The sequence below is a fragment of the Anomaloglossus baeobatrachus genome, chromosome 1 (assembly GCF_048569485.1).
Source record: "Anomaloglossus baeobatrachus isolate aAnoBae1 chromosome 1, aAnoBae1.hap1, whole genome shotgun sequence".
Lineage (NCBI taxonomy): Eukaryota > Metazoa > Chordata > Amphibia > Anura > Aromobatidae > Anomaloglossus > Anomaloglossus baeobatrachus.
Window position 1 is genome coordinate 701,294,636 of NC_134353.1, and position 24,652 is coordinate 701,319,287.

The following is a 24,652-nucleotide window of genomic DNA, read 5'->3' on the forward strand; positions in this document are numbered from 1 at the left end:
GCATTATTGGCAGCAGATTATGGTCTGTGTATGGGCAGCGGAGAATTATGGATCATTTATGGGCAGAGGGGCATTATGGGCAGTGTATGTCCAGCAGGGCATTATTCGCAGCAGATTATGGTCTGTGTATGGGCAGCGGAGAATTATGGACTATTTATGGGCAGCGGGGCATTATGCGCAGTGCATGAGCAGCAGGGCATTATTGGCCGTATTTGGGCAGGAGGGCATTATGGGCAGTGTATGGCCAGCAGGGCTTTATGGGCAGTGTACAGGCAGCAGGGCATTATTGGCAGCAGAGCATTACGGGCAGTGTACCGGCAGCGGGGAATTATGGACCATTTATGGGCAGCGGTGAATTGTGGGCATTGTATGGGCAGCGGGCATTATGGGCAGTGTATAGGCAGCGTGGCATTATTGGCAGCAGAGCATTATGGGCAGTGTACGGGCAGCAGGGAATTATGGACCATTTATGGGCAGCGGGGAATTGTGGGCATTGTATGGGCAGCGGGCATTATGGGCAGTGTATAGACAACTTGGCATTATGGACAGCGGGGCATTATGGGCATTGTATGGGCAGCAGAGCATTATGCGCAGTGTACGGGCAGCGGGGAATTATGGACCATTTATGTGCAGCAGGGCATTATAGGCATTGTATGGGCAGCGTATAGGCAGCGGGCATTATTGGCAGTGTATAAGCAGCAGGGCATTATTGACTGTGTGTATGGGCAGCAGGGCATTTTAGCTGCGGGGCATTATGGGCTGTGTATGGACAGCAGAGCAGTGTGGTCTGTGGATGGGCAGCAGAGCAGTGTGGTCTGTGGATGGACAGCAGGGCAGTGTGGTCTGTGGATGGACAGCAGGGCAGTGTGGTCTGTGGATGGACAGCAGGGCAGTGTGGTCTGTGGATGGACAGCAGGGCAGTGTGGTCTGTGGATGGACAGCAGGGCAGTGTGGTCTGTGGATGGACAGCAGGGCAGTGTGGTCTGTGGATGGACAGCAGGGCAGTGTGGTCTGTGGATGGACAGCAGGGCAGTGTGGTCTGTGGATGGACAGCAGGGCAGTGTGGTCTGTGGATGGACAGCAGGGCAGTGTGGTCTGTGGATGGACAGCAGGGCAGTGTGGTCTGTGGATGGACAGCAGGGCAGTGTGGTCTGTGGATGGACAGCAGGGCAGTGTGGTCTGTGGATGGACAGCAGGGCAGTGTGGTCTGTGGATGGACAGCAGGGCAGTGTGGTCTGTGGATGGACAGCAGGGCAGTGTGGTCTGTGGATGGACAGCAGGGCAGTGTGGTCTGTGGATGGACAGCAGGGCAGTGTGGTCTGTGGATGGACAGCAGGGCAGTGTGGTATGTGGATGGACAGCAGGGCAGTGTGGTCTGTGGATGGACAGCAGGGCAGTGTGGTATGTGGATGGACAGCAGGGCAGTGTGGTCTGTGGATGGACAGCAGGGCAGTGTGGTCTGTGGATGGACAGCAGGGCAGTGTGGTATGTGGATGGACAGCAGGGCAGTGTGGTCTGTGGATGGACAGCAGGGCAGTGTGGTATGTGGATGGACAGCAGGGCAGTGTGGTCTGTGGATGGACAGCAGGGCAGTGTGGTCTGTGGATGGACAGCAGGGCAGTGTGGTATGTGGATGGACAGCAGGGCAGTGTGGTCTGTGGATGGACAGCAGGGCAGTGTGGTCTGTGGATGGACAGCAGGGCAGTGTGGTCTGTGGATGGACAGCAGGGCAGTGTGGTCTGTGGATGGACAGCAGGGCAGTGTGGTCTGTGGATGGACAGCAGGGCAGTGTGGTCTGTGGATGGACAGCAGGGCAGTGTGGTCTGTGGATGGACAGCAGGGCAGTGTGGTCTGTGGATGGACAGCAGGGCAGTGTGGTCTGTGGATGGACAGCAGGGCAGTGTGGTCTGTGGATGGACAGCAGGGCAGTGTGGTCTGTGGATGGACAGCAGGGCAGTGTGGTCTGTGGATGGACAGCAGGGCAGTGTGGTCTGTGGATGGACAGCAGGGCAGTGTGGTCTGTGGATGGACAGCAGGGCAGTGTGGTCTGTGGATGGACAGCAGGGCAGTGTGGTCTGTGGATGGACAGCAGGGCAGTGTGGTCTGTGGATGGACAGCAGGGCAGTGTGGTCTGTGGATGGACAGCAGGGCAGTGTGGTATGTGGATGGACAGCAGGGCAGTGTGGTCTGTGGATGGACAGCAGGGCAGTGTGGTATGTGGATGGACAGCAGGGCAGTGTGGTCTGTGGATGGACAGCAGGGCAGTGTGGTCTGTGGATGGACAGCAGGGCAGTGTGGTATGTGGATGGACAGCAGGGCAGTGTGGTCTGTGGATGGACAGCAGGGCAGTGTGGTATGTGGATGGACAGCAGGGCAGTGTGGTCTGTGGATGGACAGCAGGGCAGTGTGGTCTGTGGATGGACAGCAGGGCAGTGTGGTCTGTGGATGGACAGCAGGGCAGTGTGTCAGGGATGCCATTAGTGACCTGTCAACAACAAGCGTTAGTGACAGCAGCGAGGACTACAGCCAATAGCGGGGTGCAGAGAGGCAGCAGCGGCTACAGAGCGGCTACAGGGCGGCTCCTGTGAGCACACACGTACCTTCCTGCCGGTACCACACTAGTTATATGCCGCTCCGGAAGACGTGCAGCGATGCACAAACCGTACACAACACTTCCCGGCTACATCTAGCCCCGCCCATTCAACAGGGTAATGGCAAATCATGGAGCGAGCTGCTCTATAGATGACCAATCAGAGTTTAGCTTGCAGACGCCTCCATCGACAATGGAGAGGAAAAGGGATTGGCTGTTTTGTTATTATGGTTTCTAGCGCTGGCTGTAAGCCGCGAACAGCAAACGTGAGGGAGGGGATGGCACTGGCAGGTCACGTGGGCCATTGTTACACCTGCTCACCCGGGCTGCCTCTGTAGAGAAGGTGCAGAGCAGGGCACGGATACCTGGAGGCTGCGCTGCAGAGGTCACTGCACACAGCCACTGCTTGCACTGTGCAGATACCACAGGGCGTATTTAGTACGGAAGCTTATCAAAAGTGCAACATCTGTTCCCTATGCGGTGTCAACTGTTTCCAAAACAGGAAGCAAATAGTATCCATATACCTAGAGCTGTGCTGTGTCCATGTGCTGCACACACTGCTGGTCACAAAGGTGCTAGACTGGCAAACATGGCGCTTAGTAATGCTGAATAGCAGCAATATGTACATGTAGTGCAAACAGGAATATCGCCCAACCTGGAAAGACGGACTCATGTCTCCCACATTGCCCCCCCACAGGAGAATGTCCCCATAATACATGCCAACCGCCAATAGGATAATGTCCCTCACAGTATAGCCCTCAAAATGACCCCAAACTGTAGGATGTCCCCGCAGTACACCCCAACAGGATGATATCCCCACAGTACCCCTTATAAAGTATGATACCCCCAGAGTGCCCACCACCGTTTCCCCCACACGTAGTGTGATATCGTTTACCCCCACAGTATGAAGTCCTCATAGTGCCCCTTACACAGTATGAGGCCCCAAATGCCCACCACCGTTTCCCCCACACGTAGTATGGATATCCCTTACACCTACAGTAGGACGTCCTTACAGTGCCCCATATTATTATTATTATTATTATTATTATTATTTATTATTATAGCGCCATTTATTCCATGGCGCTTTACAAGTGAAAGAGGGTATACGTACAACAATCATTAACAGTACAAGACAGACTGGTATAGGAGGAGAGAGGACCCTGCCCGCGAGGGCTCACAGTCTACAGGGAATGGGTGATGGTACAATAGGTGAGGACAGAATATACTGCATAATGCCCCAAGAATCCCAACACAGTGGGATGCCTTTAGAGTGCCATCACTATTTCCCCCATGTGTAGTATGATATCCCTAAGGCCCTGTGCGCACTAGAAAAAGGAATTTTCTTAAGCTAATTCTAGAGGCTCAGTAAGATTTCTGCACCTGCGGGAAGATACCGGACCGAAATCCGCATCCAAATCCGCATGCGGTTTGTTGCGTTTTGCTGCGGATTTTGTGCGGATTTGATGCGGAAATCCCGCAGCCAGCGTCGGACTGGCTACTGGAGGAATCTCCAGTAATACCAGGCCTGGCCGCGGTTACCTGTACTGAACTCCGGAGCTCTCACCTGAGCTCCAGAGTCCAGCCTAGACTAAACTGCGAGCGCCAAGTGATTGATTCCCCGGCGATTGCAGCCTAGACTAAACTGCGAGCGCCGAGTGATTGATTCCCTGGCGATTGCAGTTTAGTTCAGGCCGGGCTGACCTCTGGAGCTCAGGTGACAGCTCCGGAGTGCAGACCGGCCTCTCTACAGCTGTCACCTGAGCTCCAGAGATCAGCCCGACCTGAACTAAACTGCAATTGCCGGGGAATCAATCACTCGGCGCTCACAGTTTAGGCTGGAGACACACCTATGCGTGTAAAATCGGTCCGACTAGGCTGGAAAAAACTTGGCTGATTTTAGTTCATGTTAGTTCAGAGTGCGATGCTTGTTTTGAATAATTTAATGATTTGACTCGCGTGTGTGATGCGATTGAGATGCATGTTTCCTGCAACATCTTAACAAAATTAATTTGATTACACATGTGTCAGATAATTAACCTTTGGAAATGTGATGTCACATCTGTTGAATAATGAATGAGCGAAGTTACTGCCACACTCGAAAATTGGAACGCTGGTGTGTGGCACCCCTGAGGCTTCCATCGCCACAGAGACATTGCACCTCAGCCAGAGGTGTGATGTCCCATCCTGGGTAAGGACAAGGGTACATACGAGTTCACAGGCAAATTCGCACTACACCTATTGTCAGGCATATTTTGGGACCGGAGATAGTGGCAGCTACCCCCATGATTCTGACTCAGGGGGCCGTAAGACCCATCTCTTCTCCCATAGGGTGGGGCCTAGCAACAAGGAAAGTGGGAGGAGCCAACTAGAAAGTGAGAGTAGAAACAGGAAGTTCAAGGCAGTCAGTCGGCGTAAGGCAGAGGAGGATAGTGGTAGTAGGTTGAGACAGTGAAGAGAGAGAAGTTTCCTGGTGGAGATCCTGGGGCCCAGCTAGGCCCAGGTGACACCACAGACAGAGAAGAGAGGATCCCAGGGCCACGGAAGGGCATATCTGCTCGTGGCCTGCTCCACAGGAAGATCGGGTGGTGGGGTCTGGCTGCATTCGGGGACGGTCCCCAGACAGAGGGAAGAAAGACATTTCCTCATAAAGTAACACCGAAGGCCCAGGGTGGTTGCAAGCGCCCAGGGCCACCACCTGCCATAGATCCCCTGGGAAGAGGTCAAGATTCCTGTAAGGCAAGTCCTCTTGACCAGATTCTGAGCAGAGGCCGAGACTAGTTCATCTACCAAAGTCGAGGCTAAGAAGTCAGCCAAGGAAAGAGACTTAAAAGTGGTGCACCGGTATTAACCCTAAGAATTACCTAGGATCGGCGGAGGCACCAGATAGTGAATTTCAGCACTCCAACGGCAACCAGTCTGCTGCAGCCCTGGCAACAGTGAGTAAAGACCCTGAAACTGCAACTCCTGGTTTTGCCTCCCTTTTGTTCTACACCGCACCACCATTGCATAGACTTGCATAAGCACCAACAGTTGCCCCAGGGTACCGCTCCACCTGTGGGGAGCAGAACCATCCCAGCTGCCATTACATCAGCCCCGGAGGCCCTATCCAGCAGTGGCGGCTCCATAGCCACAATCCACAGGTGGCGTCACGAATCTTCCATAAACTTAATTATTATCACCATCCCCACAGTCGTCATATTAGTTGACCCCGGCCCTGCCACCGCTGACTACCCCCGGACTAGTCCGGCCCGGCACCGGGTGTCCCAGAGCCCTGGGGTGGGCGAGTCAGATGCCTTATTCAGATATCACTGATATTTCTTGTATGCATAAATTTACATCAGCGTTTGGTCAGTGTGTTAGTTTTTACCATCAGAGTTTCAGCAGTTTTCTTTGTATGCAGAAAAACAGTTGGTGGAAGTTTCTCAAGCTTCACCTGTCATTGAGAAATGGAAAGCACACAGATGGCATCCGAGTGTTATCTAATTTTTTCACAAACCCATAGAATTGAATTGGCAAATTTGACCCATGGCTGAAATCAAAATCCAACAAGTCTCCAAAAATACATGAATATGTGAACAGCTTCATACAGTATTTTCTCCATCCAAGAAATATGGTCTGATTATGCTAATCAGACTCTGGTCAGAGTAGGATCCATTTTTATCAGACTATAATACGCACTTTTTTCCCCCCAAATGTTGGGTGAAAGTGGGGGGTGCGTCTTACAGTCTGAATGTAGGGCATGGCTGCAGGGAATGAGGGTGCTGCAGTGGAGCGGGTCATCCGTGGCATGAGTAGGCTGTAGCAGCGCCTGCCGTAACCACGTGGGCCCGCTCATTTCATATGCATGCATCCTCCCGCCTATTATCTCTCAGCGCTGAAGCCGGTGCTGACAGGTGGGCGGAATGATGGGCGGGAGCCGGCCCACGGGATCACCCCTGGCAACTACATCCTGGAGTGATCATGTGCGGCTATATTCACTGCCCCCCGCGTGTCACCATCACACGGGGGGCAGTGAATAAGTACGGTATCCTCACCGGTCACTGTTCCCTGCAGCATAGTGATGTCCTCCTGTCTGCCAGCATACTGATGTGTGTGGAGAGGGGTGAGCACAGCGATGACGTCATCCCTGTGTGCACCGCTCTACACACACATCAGTGGGCCGGCAGACAGGAGGACATCGCGATGCTGCAGAGATCGGTGACTGGTGAGGAAAAGTGAGTATAAACGTTTATTTTTTTTGTGTGCCACAGGATACAGGCCATATACTAGGATGGGAGTATATAGCAGGATGGGGTATTTATCAGGATGGGGTTATATAGCAGGATGGGGGTATATAGCAGGATGGGGCTATTTATCAGGACGGGGGTATACAGTCCCTGACAGACGTTTTGTCGCTTATCCATGTTATGTAAAGCTTATAACCTGACTTTAAATTCATCCATCCATTGGTTTTATAAATTACTGTTTTAAAAGCTGACACCCTCCCAAATTTGGTTTAGGTTATGAAAATAAAGTTGCTGCAAAGCTGAAATATTGATCATTTAATGAACACAGAAAGGTCAGATTTTGGCAAGACAAAAGTTTTGTCGTCCACAGAAAGTAATGTGAAATTCAAACAAATAATTAACTTCTAATACAAAGATATGTTGCATAATATTGGTGAATTAAGTTGTGGTGCTATTAGAGCCATATTTAATATTTTGTGTGACTTCCATGAACTTGAAGGACTGCAGCCATGCGGTTCAACAATGATTCATACAATTTATTGATGAAGTCATAAGGAATAGCAAAGAATGCAGTCTTACATGTTTCCCAGAGTTCATCTAAATTCTTTGGTTTTGTCTTCCAAGCTTCCTCTTTCATCCTACCCCAAACATGCTCAATGATGTTCATGTCTGGTGACTGGGCTGGCCAGTCCTTGAGCACCTTGATCTTCTTTTCCAGGAGGAACTTGTTGTAGAGATGGATGTATGAGATGGAGCACCATCCTGCTGCAGAATTTGACCCCTTTTATGATTGGGAATCTAAGAGGTAGCTAATACTTTTGATATTTTAGGCTATTGATATTGCCTTCCACCTTGCAAATGTTTCGGACACCACCATACTGAATGTAACACCAGACCATGATCACCACTAAACCTAACTGTTTTCTGGATCCATATGGGCTCCAGTAGGTCTCCTGCAGTATTTGGGGTGGCTGTGGTGTAATTCAACTGAAGATTCATCAGAGAAATCCACCTTTTGCCACTTTTCCAGCGTCCATCTGTTTAGCAGGCTGTGGGACTTGGCAAATGCCACACTTTTTTTGATTGACTTTTGTTTAGTGCTGGCTTCTGGGCACTGATTCGACCATGGAGGCCATTTCGAGACAGAATCCTACAAACTGTTCTAGTTGACACAGGGACTTGAGGTGACCAGGTCTTTTGGAGCTCTGCTGCAGTGGAAGAGAGTCTGGCTTTGGATTTTCTAACTAACAAACGTTCCTCCTGAGCAGTTGTCTGCGGGGTCTGCCGGACCTGGGCTTGTCAAAAGCATCTCCAGTCTCTTCAAATCTTTTTTTAATTCTTTCTACTTGACGCTGAGACACAATAAAGGTGCCAGCCACCTCTACAGTGAATCTGGTCTTCAGCCTCTTGATAATCAAGTCTTTGGTCGCAAGGTGAATTTTTGACATGTTGTCAGAGGTCAAGTTGCAGTTCAACTGAAGGTCTGGGGTGCTGGGTTTCTTTTTATGCACACCCACAAATTAACCGATCATTTAGTGAGCACAGGTGAGGATGTAAACTAGGATTGGGTGTATTATATGACAAGGCAACAAAACTTTTGTCTTGCTAAAATCTGACCTTTCTGTGGTCATTAAATGATCAATATTTCAGCTTTGCAGCAACTTTATTTTCATAACCTAAACCAAATTTGGGAGGGTTTCATCTTTCAAAAGAGTAATTTATTAAACCAATGGATGAATTTAAAGTCAGGTTATAAGCTTTTATTTACATAACATGGATAAGCGACAGAATTTCTGTCAGGGACTGTATAGCAGGATGGGGGTATTTAGCAGGATGGGGGTATATAGCAGGATTGGGGTATTTAGCAGGATGGGGGTACTTATCAGGATGTGGGTATATAGCAAGATGGGGGTATATAGCAGGATGGGGGTATTTATCAAGATGGGGTATATAGCAGGATGGGGGTATTTATCAGGATGGGGGTATATAGCAGGATGGGGGTATTTATCAAGATGGGGGTACTTATCAGGATGGGGGTATTTAGCAGGATGGGGGTATTTATCAGGACGCGGGTATTTATCAGGATGGGGATATATAGCAGGATGGGGGTATTTATCAGGATGGGGGTATATAGCAGGATGGAGGCTATACCAGGATGGTGGACATATATACAAGGATGGGGATCATATACAAGGCAGGAGGATCATTACCAGGATGGGGTACCTTAGTAGAGAATTTGGGGAAATTACCCCTATAACAGTGTCAGCAGCAGATCCTCACCCTATAACAGTGTGTCATGACCACACTTTTTGCATAAAATTTTATTTTCCTATTTTCCTCCTCTTAAATCAGGGTGCATCTTATGGTCCGGTGCATCTTGTAATCCTAAATATACGGTATATAAAGTTTCCCCACCTTCTCCATTCTATCAGTCCATGAAAATCGGACCACACTCAGTGTCATCTGGGAGTGATCTGATTTACTGAGGTAAATTGTGCAAATCAAAGTCGTGCCACAAAAAAAATAGGACATGTGCACTGCCTCATTGAATAACAATGGACAGAGTTTAATCCGATGTTTTGTTAGATCACTCTCAGACCGAAAGTATGGTCATCTGCACAAGACCTAATAGTTATGAGTTCTAGCTGTGAAAAGCCACAGATAGAACTTTACCTGAAAAACTGACTTTTGAATGAGACCTTATCTGTAGGCTGTTTCTGGCGATTCTGGTCATATGCCCTCCACCAGTGGTCATTTTCTGAACTGGTTTGTCATACTTTGAAGGGGCAGCAAATCGACGACACTTGTAAAAAAAAAAAAAAGGGACAGCATTGCTACTTAAAGCACTACATCAGCCTTTTCTTTTTTTCAGCGCTCAAGTGGTGTTTTTAATCTAAGATCCCTACTCTAGTAATATACTCACCCTCCAGCATTTTCACCTTTTACCCATGTCGCTTCAGTGCCACAGCGCCATCTTTTGACAGTAATGCCTCACAGGCCGGAAGTCAGAAGTTGCATCACAAGCTCTCAATCAAGTCTAAAGCCTGCTTTACACCAGGCAATCTATCGGGCGATAGATCGTCGGGGTCACGGTTTTTGTGACGCACATCCGGCATCGCTGGCGATGCCGGCCTGTGTGACACCTCCTAGCGACGCAGTATCGCTCACAAATCGTGAGTCGGGTACTGCTCGTTAGGTTCCATAATATCGGTTACTTTAGTCGCCCATCGTTTCCGTGGTAGCACACGTCGCTCCGTGTGACACCACGGGAACGATGAGCAGCTCACCTGCCTCCCGCGGCCGCCGCCGGCTCTATGTGGAAGGAAGGAGGTGGGCGGGATGTTTACATCCTGCTCATCTCCGCCCCTCAGCTCTGATTGGCCGGCGGCCGTGTGACGTCACTGTGACGCCGAACGTCCCTCCCACTCCAGGAAGTGGACGTTCGCCGCCCACAGCGAGGTCGCACGAGAGGTAAGTATGTGTGACGGGGTTTAGTAACTTTGTGCGACACGGGCAGCGATTTGCCCGTGACGCAAAAAGGACGGGGGCGGGTACGATCGATTGTGAAATCGCACAATCGATCGTACCGTGTAAAGCAGGCTTAAGAGACAGAATGAGGCTCCCTTAGGCCCATTTCACACATCCGGCTTTTCGCGGGATTGCCGGATTCGGCGCACGCCAGTACATACAGTGTATACAGTACAATGGCAGTGCGACAAGCGCCGGTCACATGCTGTCATGTGACCAGAGCATGTGACCTGGAAGTTGCGGCACTGCCATTGTAGTGTATACACAGCACTGGCATGCGCCAAATCCAGCAAACCGGCGAAAAAACGGATGTGTGAAACTAGCCTTAGACTTGTATTGAAGAGTGATCTCCGAAGTTCCATGAAACACTGGAGTTGACAGCAGGTCACAAACTGCAAAAGACTGACCGGAGTGGCGCGGATAGAAGGTGAAGAAGGCCCCAGGTGAGTATAAGACAGGGATCAGGTGACTTTAGAAGCACCACTCCACTCCTGCAGTAAAATTAAAAAAAAAACAAAAAACTGGAGTGGTGCTTTATATCATATTAGTATCTGGAATAAATGGTTGTTTCCTGCCCCTTTCTTTACATGATTAGAAAGTTACCACTTACTTCTCAGTTTTCTTTTCTTCAATTTTTTTTATAAATGTTTGTACAAAATACCATACATTTTCATTTTTTATAGTGTTTTTGTACAAATAATTTTAATGATATTTTATTTTGTTACATTTACACGATGCATATTTTTTTCACCATAGTCTTCCCTACATCACTGCACAATTGGGACAAATGCTATTTCAAGACTATACTGTATGTTATAAGAGAAACCTCCTGATCCATAACTCAATAAACCAAAATGCAATATATGCATTACATTTTATAATTTTTATATAGACCTTGGGCGTTGTCCAGGGCTTTTATATTGATAGCCTATCCTTTGGATGGTGGATCTGCAGTAAACAGCTGTAGCCACTATATATTTGACCGAACCATGCTGTACAGCTCTGCATTTGATCATATCTAGTCACCGGCAGACCTGGAAACAGTTAATCAACAGGGGAGCTGGGTGTCGCACCCCCACCAATCAGATATTGATGACCTATCCTAAGGATAGGCCATTAATATAAAAGTCCTGGATATTCCCTTTAAAGTAATATCTGGCCACAGTACTTCATGTACCCCAAAAATGATAATTATTTCTGTTTTTCTATTTTTTTAAACGCAGTGTGTGAAATCAGCCAGACTCTTGCTGTTACATTTTTTCTCTGTTGCAGTTAAGTCCATTTTATCGACAGTATCTTTTGGCCTGATCTGACATACTGTATAATATTGCATATTGCCAATCATAATATATAGCTTATCTAGCCTTGATTTCCCAGCATATCTGTGCTGTAGAACTGCTCTAAAGGCATCCCTACACATTAAAGCCAAATCAGTCAGTTTTAGCAGGTATGGTTGGCCATCTAATGTGTATGCAAAACTCCTGACATCATCTGTCAAAGGATCAGGCAGTTTTATTTATTCATTAATTTTATTTTCATATTTAAAACACAGATAATCAGAATGCATAAAACCAAAAATCTTATATCATTACATATATTATCTCAGATTGTATTTAGTAATCACATAACAAAGTCATTAATGATCAATCAATAGCCTCAGGTGGACCAAATGTGATTCAGCTGTTATCATAACCTTATGATGGTGGTAAGGTTCGTCCGAGGTGAATATGGCGGGAGAAGCAATAAATGTAGTTACATCTGTATCTTATCAATAAATGTGTCCCAAAGTAATTAAGTTTCTAAAACCTTATCTGTAGTGTTATGAAGGATGGCTGTCAGGTGTTCCATTGAACGGATATCTCTTATTCGCAAATATATAGAGCTTATAGATTAGTTGTAGAAGGAGGAATGACCTCTTCTAAAATAATCTAATCAACTACTTTGCTGCTGTTAATAGTTGAATTATAACTCTGACCCTAGATTTATCCACATCTCTCGGAAGCACATTTAATAAATATGTAGCAGGATCTAGAGGTACGAGGGGCTGCTGATAAGTCTTTGGCTTTGAGATCTTTTTTTGTCTTTATGGTAACAAATGTTACATCACATGAAAGCCTTATGTGTCTAATTTATGTTTTTATATTTTGTGTTTGTTGCTTATGGCAACAGCATTCTATGCACGTGGGAAATCAAAATGGCGGATAGTCACAGCAACTGTGAGCAGAGGAGTGATAAAATTCTTATCTCTGCAAGGAAAGCTCGTGTAGGATATTCATGGTGATATGTCACAGACATTGGGGGATCAATGCCTTTCATATTACACAGTTAAGAACTGGGTTTCCAAATTTAAAACGGGCCACTTCAGCACCAATGATGAGGAACGTCTTGGACGACCAAGAGTGGTTGTTGTTCCGGAGATTGTCAATGCTGTGCACAACCTTATACTAGAGAATCAACGAATTTCAGCTAAAGCAATAGCAGACATCATGGGGATTTCCCGTGAATGTGTTTGAGTCATTATCCATGAACATTTGGTTATGAGAAAGTTATCTGCAAAGTGGTTCCCCAAATGTTTGACAACAGATCAGAGAAGCAGGCGAGTGAAAACTTCCCAGTCCATTTGTCAGCATTTTTGGACTGATAAGAACTTCCTGGATTGACTGGTCACTATGGATGAGACCTGATTTTATTTGTATGACCCTGAAACCAAGGAGTGGAGGCACAGTGGTTCTCCTTGTCCAAAGAAATTCAGGGTGCAAAAATCAGCAACTAAGGTGATAGCGTCTGTGTTCTGGGATAAGGAGGCCGTGCTGCTAGTGGGCTACCTTCCAAAGGTTTCCACCATCAATGCAAAGTATTACATTGAACTTTTGGACCAATTGAAGGCAGCTCTGAAGGCCAAAAGGTGTGGTAAGCTGTCCAAAGGAATCTTGTACCTGCAAGACGCCTCTGCTCACACTGCACAAGTGACAATGGCAAAACTGACAGAGCTGGGCTTCCAGCTGGTTGACCTCCCACCTTATTCACCAGATCTAGCTCCCTCTGACTATCATATGTTTTTTAACTTGAAGAAACACCTTAAGGGTACCAAATTTTACACCATTTCTGATGCCATGGCTATTAAGGATGCCTAGTTTGAGGCACAAATCCTTTTATTGCTAGGCTAGCACTTGGAATACCGATGTAAGAAGTGTGTTACTGTTGACATCAGTGATGAGTATGTGAAATAAATGTAAAGTTTCATCATCTTTTATGGGTAAAACCAAAGACTTTCAGCAGCCCCTCGTATATGTCTGGCCAAAACTGTTTTGTTGAGGTTTTCTACTTCCTTGCAATAGTTTATTATCAAAAGGCAGGTCCAGAATTAATGAAAAAGAGAGCCACATCCAGTGTTGCATCTGTAACAAACCCCTGATATTGCAGAGTTAATTTTATGCAAAAGCTCAAGGGTATAGTACCAGATCTTCAGTATTTTCATTTGATTCTTTGTTAAGGTAATCAATAGAGGAATTAAAAGACATGGACCATATCACCTGCCAATCTTGATGGGAGTAATTCCCTCCAAAGCCATCACCCCCATCTCAGCCTATAGGAATGTTTATAAGGCCCCCTTCACACATGCGTGTCTCCGTAACATGTGGTGTTTCATTCCACACATACTGGAGACATGGACACACGTAAATTAATTAAATTCAATGGGTTTATTCACACATGTTTTGACAAAGACCGTGTGGAGCACACGCGTGTCTGTGTGCTCCAACCGGCGACAAGTCCGTCAATTTTTGTACAGCATGGATGTCACATGGACAGCACATTGATGTGATCCGTGTGACATGCACCAGAGTACACCTCACTGAAATTAAATGGATTTTTATACTTACCTGTCTCCGGTGCTACGGTCTCTACCGCTGCTGTTATTTCCGGGTCACGCTCATTATGCCTCATGAATATTCACTGCACTGACTGTGGACACGGAAATCAAGTGTGACAGTAGTGTCGAAGACAGCTGTGCCAGAGACAGGTAAGTATACAAGCGCTTGCTGTCCGTGTACTATCTGTATGTCACACGGATAGCACACTGATGACACACACACTGACGGCCAACAGAACTCCACAATGGACCCTGGAAAACATTTGCTTTTTGCACAGATGTGAAGGGGTCCTAAGTATCATTTAGGTCATGTTGACTTAACCCCTTAAGGACCAAGCCACTTTGTAGGTTACTGACCAATCCTCATTTTTCAAACCTGAGCAGCGTCACTTTATGTAGTAATAACTCTGGAACGCTTCAGCATATCCTAGTGATTCTGAAACTATATTTTTGTGACATGCTGTATTTCATGTTAGTGGTAAAGTTTGCTTGATATTATTTGCGTTTATTTATGAAAAAATATAAAAAATTTGGAAAAATATTTGAAAATGTCTAAATTTTCAAACTTTGAATTTCTATTCAGCTACACTAGATACAGTTAGGTCCAGAAATATTTGGACAGTGACACAAGTTTTGTTATTTTAGCTGTTTACAAAAACATGTTCAGAAATACAATTATATATATAATATGGGCTGAAAGTGCACACTCCCAGCTGCAATATGAGAGTTTTCACATCCAAATCAGAGAAAGGGTTTAGGAATCATAGCTCTGTAATGCATAGCCTCCTCTTTTTCAAGGGACCAAAAGTAATTGGACAAGGGACTCTAAGGGCTGCAATTAATTCTGAAGGCGTCTCCCTCGTTAACCTGTAATCAATGAAGTAGTTAAAAGGTCTGGGGTTGATTACAGGTGTGTGGTTTTGCATTTGGAAGCTGTTGCTGTGACCAGACAACATGCGGTCTAAGGAACTCTCAATTGAGGTGAAGCAGAACATCCTGAGGCTGAAAAAAAAGAAAAAATCCATCAGAGAGATAGCAGACATGCTTGGAGTAGCAAAATCAACAGTCGGGTACATTCTGAGAAAAAAGGAATTGACTGGTGAGCTTGGGAACTCAAAAAGGCCTGGGCGTCCACGGATGACAACAGTGGTGGATGATCGCCGCATACTTTCTTTGGTGAAGAAGAACCCGTTCACAACATCAACTGAAGTCCAGAACACTCTCAGTGAAGTAGGTGTATCTGTCTCTAAGTCAACAGTAAAGAGAAGACTCCATGAAAGTAAATACAAAGGGTTCATATCTAGATGCAAACCATTCATCAATTCCAAAAATAGACAGGCCAGAGTTAAATTTGCTGAAAAACACCTCATGAAGCCAGTTCAGTTATGGAAAAGTATTCTATGGACAGATGAGAGCAAGATCAACCTGTACCAGAATGATGGGAAGAAAAAAGTTTGGAGAAGAAAGGGAATGGCACATGATCCAAGGAACACCACATCCTCTGTAAAACATGGTGGAGGCAACGTGATGGCATGGGCATGCATGGCTTTCAATGGCACTGGGTCACTTGTGTTTATTGATGACATAACAGCAGACAAGAGTAGCCGGATGAATTCTGAAGTGTACCGGGATATACTTTCAGCCCAGATTCAGCCAAATGCCACAAAGTTGATCGGACGGCGCTTCATAGTACAGATGGACAATTACCTCAAGCATACAGCCAAAGCTACCCAGGAGTTCATGAGTGCAAAAAAGTGGAACCAGATCTTAACCCAATTGAGCATGCATTTCACTTGCTCAAATCCAGACTTAAGACGGAAAGACCCACAAACAAGCAAGACCTGAAGGCTGCGGCTGTAAAGGCCTGGCAAAGCATTAAGAAGGAGGAAACCCAGCGTTTGGTGATGTCTATGGGTTCCAGACTTAAGGCAGTGATTGCCTCCAAAGGATTCGCAACAAAATATTGAAAATAAAATTTTTTTTTTGGGGTTTGGTTTATTTGTCCAATTACTTTTGACCTCCTAAAATGTGGAGTGTTTGTAAAGAAATGTGTACAATTCCTACAATTTCTATCAGTTATTTTTGTTCAAACCTTCAAATTAAACGTTACAATCTGCACTTGAATTCTGTTGTAGAGATTTCATTTCAAATCCAATGTGGTGGCATGCAGAGCCCAACTCGCGAAAATTGTGTCACTGTCCAAATATTTCTGGACCTAACTGTAGTTATAGAGCTGGGTCCATATTGCTAATCCCTGCCTAATCGTCTCTGTATTTAATAGTATACATAAAGAGATCTTTAGAAAAAGTATTTCTAAAGATTCTTTATAATATGCTAATAAAACGCCCTTACGACTAGTCCCTAACTTCATTAGCATATTATAAACTATCTTTAGAAATATTTATCCTAAATATATCTTTATGTATGCTACTAGATACAGGCACGATTAGGCAGGGATTAGCAATATGTACCCAGAACTGCTCATGTTTCTGGGTGCATATTGCACACGACAGGTTCCCTTTAAGGCTTTGTGCGCACTGGAAAATGGAATTTTCTCAAGAAAATTCCGCAGGTCATTGAAAGATTACCGCACCCGCGGTAAAAAAACCGCGGCAAACCACACCCGAAAACCGCATGCCGTTTGCCGCGGTTTGCTGCGGTTTTACCACGGTATTGTTCGCATTATTGCCGTGGTTTTGCCGCGTGCGGGTTGGTACATGTGCTTTATTGCATTCAATGCAATAAAGCACATTGAAAAATTAAAAAAAAAAGTAATTTCATTCTGAGATAGATAGATAGAGAAATAGACAGATAGAAGAATAGATAGATAGATAGATAGATAGATAGATAGATAGATAGATAGATAGAGTCCCTGTGAGCACACGCTGCATTTCTCACGGTCGGCAGTATGTTCACATTACCGGCCGTGGGAAATGCCCTGTAATTACCTCTCTGCAGTCTGTCTCGCTGCGAGGCTGCATTCAGCGCTGTGTATCAGTCGCGGCTGGATTAAAGCATCGCAGGACGTGGATTACGCCGGAGCGGTGTGTTTCGGGGGGGGTTAATAAAATGGTGAACCAGGAGCTTTTTTGTGTTTTATTTAAAATAAAGGATTTTTCGGTGTGTGTGTTTTTTCACTTTACTTACAGGTTGATCATGTCAGCTGTCACATAGACGCTGCCATGATCAAGCCTGGACTTAGTGGCGGCGATCCACCACCATTAACTCCTTACATTACCTTGATTGCCACCGCATCACGGCAACAAGAAGAGTCGGGGACACTCCGGGACTGTCGCATAATGCATGCGACAGTCCCGGGGCAGCTGCGGCTGATATTCTCGGCTGCGGGAGGTGGGAGGGAGGCGGGGGACATTAACCCTGCCCCTCGCCCTCCCCAGCCTGAGAATACCGGGCCGCCACTGTGTGCTTACCTCGGCTGGACGGTAAAAATACGGCGGAGCCCACGTGTTTTTTTTTTTATATTTCCGTTTTCTTTCTATGTGTATTCTATATGTCTGTGTGTGAGTGCGATGTGTGTTCTATGTCTCTGTGTGAGTGTGATCTGTCTGTGATCTGTGTGTGTTTACTCTTCCTGGCATAATGACATCACTTCCCTGCAAACCGCAGGCAGCGATGTACATTACCGCAGGTAAACCGCAAAATAGCGGAGGGAATAACGCAGGAAAACGCAATGAACCGCACAGAATTTGCTGCCTGCGTTATTCCCTGCGGGATTTCACAATTACATGGCAGTCAATGGAGTGAAATCCCGCAGCGACGTGCGGAAAAGAAGTGACATGCAATTGTTTTTGCTGCGGGAATCCCGCAGCAAAACATGCAGCTGTCAAATTCCGCATAGTGCGCAGAGCATTTTTTTTTTACATAGGTTTTGCTGGTGATTCACTGCAGAGATGTTATGAACATTTTCTGCAGCGAAACATGCAGCAAAACCGCAGGAAATCCGCGGGAAAAAACGGTAAGTGCGCACAGGGCCTAATAGAGAGGAGCAGACCCGAACTTTAAAGTTCGGTGTTTTTACCAAACATGGACTTTTTTAAAAAAAATCAATATCAAAGTTCAGAGTTTGGATGCTTTACTTATGCTGACCATTTGAGCGAGCATCGCTGTGCTCATGTATACTTGGTGCTCAGCTCAGTGTGAGCCGCTTGCAGTATTTGAATGACTTGCATTGGGGGTAAAATCAGTGTTTTTGGATGTAGTGTGTAGAAAAATAAATGAAAAAACCTTGTCCTCCCTTCCCCGGAAGTGCTCTGTTTATGGCTGGCTGTATGTGACGCGCCCACGGGGTCGGGGGTTTCTCGTTGCCGGGCCGCTGTGCTTCTCCTGGGATGCCATGGTGGCCTTGCCCGGTTCCGTGACCCCGGGTGTCAATAAAATGGCTGGGGATGGGGACCATGGGGGTAGTTGTTTGTGACGCCACCTGTGGTGTGCGGCCAATATCAGCCACCGCTGCGGGACTTCTCTGCTGGGGCGAATGACAACGCAGCTCGGAAGGTTCAGGTCTCCACAGGCAGACCTGTATGGCCCCAGGGAGGATGGTGGTGGTAGTAGTTGCCTTATGGCGCAGGGGTGTGATGGTAAGGGCGACGGCAGTGATAGTACAACACAGAAGGTGCAGTTCAAGGTCTTTACTCACTGGTCACACACTGCCGTTGGAGTACCAGGCTACGCTGTAATGGGCTTCAGCCGATCCCGGATACTTTGGAGATCTAGACCAGTGTTTCCTTCTGTGCCTGTGTCTTTACGATGGTTTCCCTCCACCCCAGCTCCTGGGCCGTGGAAGGGTCACGGGTGCCTTCTGCACTCCCCGCAAACCCTGGGATTCCCCTTCTTTTCCTAAGGACCCGGGTCGAGCTTTCAGCTCCATAACCTGAGTGGGGACTTGTTTTTTGTGTGTTGAGTACAAGCTTTTATTGGTGGTATTTTGGAGTACAGAAAATTTTGAATCAGTTCCCATCCCGTGCTCTACGCTGAGCAGTTACATCTGGGTTTTCCTCTAAATCTACAAAATATGTGATTCAGATGAAACCACCGATGGATCCATTCATTAATGGGGTAGCAGAAATATGGCTTGTGTTCAGCAGTGTCAGGCTTTTAAGATGTGTAAAAAATAGGTGGTCGATTGCACTTTTATGCATGCCTAAAAAGACAGGCTTGGCCGGTTCATAGGCAAAAGGGAGTCCAAAGTGTCTCCATCTGCCTCATTATAGTAAATGTTCCTTTTTGGGTTTTGTCTGAATCACGTATTTTATTATTCAAGAAACAAATAGAAAATACAATGTATATATAGTAGATGGTGAACAATTACTCAATCAGCAATAAATATAATAGTTGGGTATAACCTGTACAAGCCACAAGTATATAGCAGCAATAATTATAAGGTTATTCTTAATCATATAGGTGAATGCCACATAACCATTAGTCTAATGATATATACACAGGCTATATAGGTTCATTAATCCCAGAAACATAACAATTGATAGCAAGTAAATTTGTTATCTGAACTCAAAAACTGATGGCAAATAATCAATATCACAAAGTGGATAAAGTGCACTTCTGGCTACAATGATTTAAATGCAAGACAATTGCCTATCTGCACAGCCAATAGTAAATTAAAGCACCATAGTGAAATTTGCACTGCAGTTCATGCACGTAAAAGACGTGGAAAACACCAGCACAATCAGCTGAAGTTAATTTAAGTTGTCCACAAAAGTAAGGCAATTAATATGTAATTGGCCGTATAGAGATAATAAATGGCTCACATAAATATAAAATTAGAGACAATAATTATCGCTGTCTGCTAAGGTGATACAAAGCAACGCGATTAGCATAAACCTAGTGGAGAATAACCAACCTGGCTGAGAGTAAAGATTGCTCCTTCACCCGACGGCCGTTTCGGAGACCTTCGTCAGGGGGCGGTGTTAGGTGAACGGTAAGGTGGAGTTTATATCCCATATGCGGTCCAATAGGGGAGGTTGCAATTTGTGACGTGCACGTTTCCATAGCTCCATGGGATGCCGGGGGACAGACGCGTCAAGGTGACGTGCTCAAGTCATGTGACTTACACTACGTGACCAAAATAGCCTGCCGGCAGCCCACAAGCATAGTAACGTGAACGTGCAGCAACCCCACACTAATGGTAAGTATAAAACGCATGGGATGTAGAGATGAGCAAGCATCTAGAGGCTCGAGTTCGGTTCGGTGAACGGAGGCCGCGTTCGAGTTCGGTTCAGCGAGCCGTTCGACGAACCACTCGAACCCCATTGAAAACAATGGGAGGCAATCACAAACACATAAAAGCATATTATAAATGTACACATACAGTTAATAAACATTGCCATTATACTTACCGGTCCCCGCGATGCGTCCTGCACTCTGTCTCCTGCCGCTTTTCCTTTCGATAATTGCTGCGTCCTCCCGGTAACCAGCACTGATGATAGGACCTTCTGTGGCGTCAAAATAGCCATGTGACCAGTCACATATCTATTATCTCATTGGCGCCAGACTGGTCACATGACTATGACATCATGCTAGGTCCTGTCAGTGCATGTCTCCGGTAAGCGATGCTCGTTTGAGCATGTCCTTTTACCGGCAATATGTTCTGGCACATGATCAGCTTCCCCGTCCATGCATGTCGGCGCTCTTTACAGAGTCAGCCCACATGCAGGGACTAGCTGTCACAGCCGGTAAATAGCGGCACCGTGAATCACGTGATCGGAGCACCGTTGCTATGGTAACCCATCTGTCCGGCAGCCTCTGGTCACATACAGAGTGATTACTGCACGGAGCAGCAGCATCTTCTTTCCATGCAGTGCTGTCTGATGTAGCAGAGCTGCATGGGTTGAAGGGGAAAGAAGACAGAAGAACAGGATCGTGGAGGGCTGACAGGGAGTAATAAACATGGAGTCTCTAAGTGTGTCTGTGTATTTATTTCTATTAAAGTATTTTTTCTCTGTGTGGTGTCTTTTTTTTAACCCTTTACTGGAGATTCTTAATGGCCGGGTCAAACTTGCCTGACATTAAGAATCTCTGGCTTAATACTAGCTAGTAAAACAAAGCTAGTATTAACTCATCATTACCCAGCAAGCCACCCGGCTTCAGGGCAGCTGGAAGAGCTGGATACAGCGCCAGATGATGGCGCTTCTATGAAAGCGTCATTTTCTGGGGTGGCAGCGGACTGCAATTCGCAGCAGAGGCGCCCAGAAAGCTCGGGCTAACCTGTGCTGAGGATTCCAATCCCCAGCTGCCTATTTGTATCTGGCTGGACACAAAAATGGAGTGACGCCCATGTCGTTTTGTTTTTTTTAATTATTTCATGAAATTCATGAAATAATTAAAAAAAGGGCTTCCCTATATTTTTAGTTCCCAGCCGGGTACAAATAGGCAGCTGGGGGGCAGCCATACCTGCCTGCTGTACCTGGCTAGCATACAAAAATATGGCGAAGCTCACGTCATTTTTTTATTTTCGTTTTTTGGCAAAAAAAATAAAAAATGCTTCCCTGGATTTTCCATTGCCAGTGAAGGTTACACCAAGCAGTGGGGGTTAGCAGCCAGGAGCTGCTTGGATTACCCTTAGCTAGCAATACAAAAAATGCAGCAGGAGCCCATGTATTTTTTTTTTAACTATTTATTTAAATAACTAAAAAAAATGGCTTCCCTGTATTTTGATTGACTGACATCACAGTACTGTAAAAATAAATCATTAAAAAATGACGTAGCGCTCCGCGGTATTTTTGATTTTCAGCGCATATAAAGCAGACAGCTATGGGTTGCCACCCCCATCTGCCTGGCATTACCTTGGTCGGCAATCAAAATACAGGGAAGCCCATTAATTTTTTTTATTTAAAAAAATAGTTGAAAAAAAATGACTTGGGGTCCCCCCATTTTGATAGCCAGCTAGGGTAAAGCAGACGGCTGTAGCCTGAAAACCACAGCTGGCAGCTTTACCGTGGTTGGTGATCCAATGTGGAGGTCACCCCAGGCTCTTTTTTATAATTATTTTATAAATAATAATATTTACAAAAAAAAGTAGGGTCCCCCCAAATTGGATCCCCAGCCAAGGTAAAGCGGACAGCTGTGGTCTGGTATTCTCAGGGTGGGAAGGTCCATAGTTATTGGCCCTTCACAGCCTAAAAATAACAGGCCGCAGGCGCCCCAGAAGTGGCGCATCCACTAGATGCGCCAATCCTGGCGCTTCACCCCAGCTGTTACGTCACCACCAGAGTCCACTCCATCGACTTCTGCTCCGATCGCCAGGCGACGCCGTGTTCCTGCCGTGGATAGTGCTGGTGATGGGAGAGGAGTCGATTCCGGCGGCGCTGGTGGGCGCAGGCTCCGCTCATCCACTGGTCTGGGTTTCCTGGGGAAGCGTTACACCAGCTCATCCCGTGCCCTGGTGCAGTGGCAAGCGGGGTAATAAATGGGGTTGATACTAGCTGTAAGGTCACCTGACATCAAGCCCAGCAGTTTGTGATGTCATGGCGTCTATCAGATACCCGACATCACAAACTGTCAGTACTAACAAAAAAAAATAGACAAAAAAAATTATTTGAAAAACCACTCCCGAAAACATTCCCTTTCAACAATTTATTGGAAGGGAAAAAAAATAAGGGGATCCCACGACGACTCTGGACCGTCTAGAATATGGGGTGACACGCTCAGGGAATGTATCCCCCATTTTCTAGGAGTGCAGACCCTCCATGTGAGGAGTGTGGGTGCAATGAATCTGCATCCACTCTCCCAGGGTCCACAGCAGCAGAGTCCATGTCGTAACTGTTGCTATCAAAGCTGCAATGCCCTGCTCATGAGGTAAGGGCATGCCTAATCAGGAGAACTATTCTACATTTCCAAATATTGGTATTTGCTGATATTGCTATTCCACCTACTATATATTGGGGATAGGATCTTGGAGATGGAATACCCCTTTAAGTTTAGTTATCCAGCTGAATGAATACTAAACAACAGAGCTCGATATTTAAACATGTTTTCTTGTTGCGAATAACGGACTCTCATGTTTGGTAGTCGTTCAGCAGGGCAACTATAAAATCAAATATCTCCATTTGGAAATGTAGTATAGCCCTCCTGATCAACTATGTTCCTTACCTCATGAGCAGGGCATTGCAGTAGCTTACAGATGCATGGTTACCGCCACTCACTGTGTCTGAACACAGGAAGCTGAGCTGACAGCCGCTCTGTGCATGCGGCAGCATCTATTGTGAAGGAGGGGGCCGCGGGGGATCAACGCTGCATAGGTACCGTGGGACACCGGGGAACACTGGTGCGGTTATAAGGGGTGACCTGGCAGGGCTTGGGGAGGAGTTTTCTGTTGTATGTGTCATGGCACATGCGACAGAAATCAGAGGAGTATGGTGAATGCGGCCAGCGCGCTGCTGTGTGCGCGGCCATCTTGGATTTCTGGGAGGAGGTCGGGGGGGGGCACTTTGGCGACACCGGGGGACCGGGGAGGAGATTTATCTCCCATCTGACCTGTTTGTTCATGCCAGATGGGAGATAAATAATTTTTTACCGGCGCTGTCATTTACTGTAACGTGATCATCAGTATACTGTGTATACCGGTGATCACGTGAGCGGGGACCGGAAAAAAACGCCTGAATCATGATCTCCAGGGTCTCAGCTACCCCCTGAAAACCCGGAGATTTTCTGACGCTGGGGGGCGCTATTAACTTATTTCTGCTTGCTGTTTATAAATGGCAGATCAGAATAAGGCTACATTCACACGACCGATTTGTTTTTGCGGTCCGCAAAAAACGGTCCTTTTTTCACGGATGCATCTGTGTGGCATTTGTCTCCATTCCGTATACGGTCCGTATGTCATCCATTTGTCATCCGTGTGCCTTCCGTTTTTTTGCGTACTGCAAAAAAACTGAAGGAGGGAACAATACATAAATTTACCCAGGATCCATAGCTTCAACCTACATGAGGCGGTCACATGTTCACTCCGCTCTGGTGATTTTCTTGTGCTTGTACACTTCATAACAGTCTTTTCTGTCATTATAATGGCAGAAAGACACATAATGTCCCATTCTCCTGCATTTTGTAATTTTGCACCCTTTGGTGCCTTTTATGTGGCACTAAGGGGTGCTTAGCCTTGTATTTAGCCAAAAAAATAAATAGATTTTAAAAAAAAAATGACGTGAGGTTCCCCCTATTTTTGATAGCCAGCTAGGGTAAAGCAGACGGCTGCAGCCTGCAGACCACAGCTGGCAGCTTCACCTTGGCTGGTAATCCAAAACTGAGAGCACCCCACGCTGTTATTTTGAATTAAATAAATAATTAAAAAAAACAAACCACGTGGGGGTTCCCCCAAAATTGGATCACCAGCCAAGGTAAAGCGGACAGCTGGGGTCTGATATTCTCAGACTAGGGAGGTCCATGGTTATTGGACTCTCCCCAGCC

The 24,652-nt window shown here is 46.3% G+C and overlaps 1 protein-coding gene across 2 annotated transcripts in view; it reads right to left on the reverse strand.

Moving 5' to 3' along the window:
- TANGO2 (transport and golgi organization 2 homolog) overlaps positions 1-24,652 on the reverse strand; it is a 285,769-nt gene that overhangs the window by 191,646 nt on the left and 69,471 nt on the right. The window contains exon 1 of one of the 2 annotated variants that reach the window (XM_075341766.1): positions 2,601-2,685. The exons of the other annotated variant lie outside the window; for it this stretch is intronic. The gene's annotated coding sequence lies outside the window, so the exon portion shown is untranslated. Of the gene's footprint in view, positions 1-2,600; positions 2,686-24,652 lie in introns of those variants that run through there. 2 annotated transcript variants of the gene reach the window in all.